Genomic DNA, 2,656 nt, shown 5'->3' on the forward strand with positions numbered 1-2,656 from the left:
CCCTCTGCTCTGCTCCCTGCAGGGGCCCAGTCGGACACCGCCAGGAGCAAGATGCTGACGGGGGTGGGGGGCCTGGTGCTGGGGCTCATCTTCCTGGCGCTGGGGCTGGTSCTCTACCTGCGCAATAAGAAAGGTGAGCGGCTGGGGTGTGGGGCGTTTGGCTGGGGGTTGAGGAGCCCTGCTGGCCGCGGGGCTGGAGCTGCGGTCCTGCCCCTGGCCGTGGCCACTGCTGTGCCGCTGATGTTGTTTCTCTGTGTTTCAGGGCGCGCCGTTGCCCAGCCCGCAGGTAAGGTCCATCTCCCTCACCCCTGTTGGCCCGCGCCCTGCGTGGGCYGGTGGCAGCCTGCTGCGAGGGGGCTGCGTGTCCACGGCTGGAGAGAGCGGATCCCGCCTGCGGAGTCCTGGGGCCACCCCGGCTGCCCGTCCCGCTGCTCATCTCTCCCACCTCTCTCCCCGCAGGGCTCCTGAACTAGCTGCTGTGCATCTGCTTTGGTGCCGTCCTCCCTCCGCTTGCAGCGACTTCCAGCCTCTTCTGTGGCCCGCGCTCGCCTGTCTGCGCCCGGTGCTACCATGTCTCGAAGCTGCCCGTGCCCACGATGAGTGCTCGGGTGGCCCCGTCCAGCCTGGCTTTGCTGTTGCTGCTCCGTGGCCCCAGTGGTGCCCAGTGCCCTGCAGGGTGGCCAGGGAGAGGCTCTTGGCTGCTCCAGCTCTTCCTAATAAACTCTCCCGGGACCCTGTGGCTCTGGTCGCTTGTGGGGCAGGCATGGGCTGCCTGCTCGTGCCCGCGGCTGTGCGGGGCTGTCAACAGGGAGCTGGGTGCTCAGCGGGGACCCGCCGTGCTCGGTGGCCATGGGAAACCGAAGCATGTGGGGGCTGGGGCAGGGGACAGGACAGAGAGCTGGTTCTGTGAGAAGGGGACAGGCTGTGTGCGGCGGTGTCCAGGCTGGCTCAGGGATGGGGAAGGAGAAGGGGCTGGGGTGGAGGGTCACAGGGGTCCCCGTTGCCCTCCCAGTGCGGGTCCCCAGCGGGGCTGGTGGAGAGCAGGGCCCTGGGTGGGGGCGCCCTGTCAGCACCCCCCCCACCCCGGTGCCAGTGCCTGCTGCAGTGCCCCTCACTGGGATCCCTGCGATCCCAAGGTGGCATCCACCCCACCCGCCAGAGCCGTCACGGACCCAGGCATCCTGCCCCCTCCACCCAACGCCTTCTGCCTCACCCCGCGCCCCCAAGTCCCTGCGGTGCTGGGAGAACGTGCTGAGCATGGCGCAGAGCAAATGACCTAGTGGCAGGTTGGACGGTGCAGGGTGGGCTGCAAGCGCCTTTACTGCTGCTTGGAAACCCTGCAGAGCCCGGGCGGCAGGATCACTCCTACCTGCAGGGGGACCAGTGGGCTGGGCAAGGGGGGCCCTGGCAGGGTGGAGTTGGGGAGTGGGGCTGCGGGCTGGGGATGGGAGGCACCAGGCCGGTCCATGGGGCAGGACACGGCACTTCTAGCCTGCACATGGGGCCTGGGAGTGGGCCATGGGGCAGAGGGTTGGGACATGTGGCACAGAGCTGTGCCATGGGGCAGAGGGTTGTGACATGGGGCCTGGAGCTGGTCCATGGGGCAGAGGGTTGAGACCCGGAGCTGGGATGTGACTNGGTAGTGACCGTTGTGCCAGTGCCTGCTGCAGTGCCCTTCACTGGGACCCCCGCCATCCCAAGGCAGCATCCGCCCCACCCACCAGAGCTGGCACGGAACCAGGCGTCCTGCCCCCTCCACCCAACGCCTGCTGCCTCACCCACACCCCCCAGTCCTCATTGTGCCAGGATACCGTGCTGAGCATGGCACAGAGCAAACGGTCCGGTGGCGGGTTAGATGGTGTGGGGCTGGCTGCAAGCGCCTTTACTGCCGCTTGGAAACCCCGCAGAGCCTGGGCAGCAGGATCACTCGTACCCGCGGGGGGTGCAGGGGTCTGGGCAGGGGGGGCCCTGGCAGGGTGGAGTTGTGCTGTGGGGCTCAGAGTTGGGGATGGGAGGCACCAGTCTGGTCCATGGGGTGGGATGCAGCACACCTGGTGTGCACATGGGGCCCAGAGCTGGTCCATGGGGCAGATGGTTTGGGTGTGGGTCCTGGAGCTGCGCCATGGGGCAGAGGGTCGAGACATGGGGCCCAGATCTGGGCCCTGTGGCAGAGGTTTAGGACACATGGCACAGAGCTGGGCCATGGGGCAGAGGGTCGGGATGTGGCGCACAGAGCTGGGCCATGCGGCATCAAGCTGGGCCATGGGGCAGAGGGTCGGGACATGGGGCACAGAGCTGGGACATGGGGCAGAGGACTGGGATGTGGGATTTATGGAATGCACCCATGAGCACTGTGGCACCTGGCAAATGTCATTGCTAGGCCTCTGCATCCCCTTGGAAAGGTCCGGGAGAAGAGGAGAGGTGCCTGAGGCCTGGAAGAAAGGCAATGTCCCCCCACTCTTCCAAAAGGGCAAGAAGAAGCACGCGGGAAACTACAGGCCAGTCAGCCTCACCTCCATCCCTGCAAAGGTGATGCAGCAGCTCATCCTGGAGGCCATCTCCAAGGACGTGGAGGAAAAGAAGGTGATCAGGAGTCTTCAGCATGGCTTCCCCAAGGGGAAGGGGAAATCCTGCTTAAGCAAGCTGATAGCCTTCT

General features: G+C 66.4%; 1 protein-coding gene and 1 long non-coding RNA gene across 2 annotated transcripts in view; both read left to right on the top strand.

The window, feature by feature from the left end:
• The window catches only part of LOC112961741 (class II histocompatibility antigen, B-L beta chain-like), an 11,925-nt gene that overhangs the window by 1,876 nt on the left and 7,393 nt on the right, over window positions 1-2,656 (top strand). The window lies entirely within an intron of this gene.
• On the top strand, window positions 9-737 carry LOC112961743. The gene is made up of 3 exons (XR_003252103.1): window positions 9-133; window positions 263-286; window positions 460-737. It is a non-coding gene; the product is annotated as an uncharacterized LOC112961743 (long non-coding RNA).

This window comes from Apteryx rowi, unplaced genomic scaffold, assembly GCF_003343035.1.
Source record: "Apteryx rowi isolate R43461 unplaced genomic scaffold, aptRow1 scaffold_1374, whole genome shotgun sequence".
Lineage (NCBI taxonomy): Eukaryota > Metazoa > Chordata > Aves > Apterygiformes > Apterygidae > Apteryx > Apteryx rowi.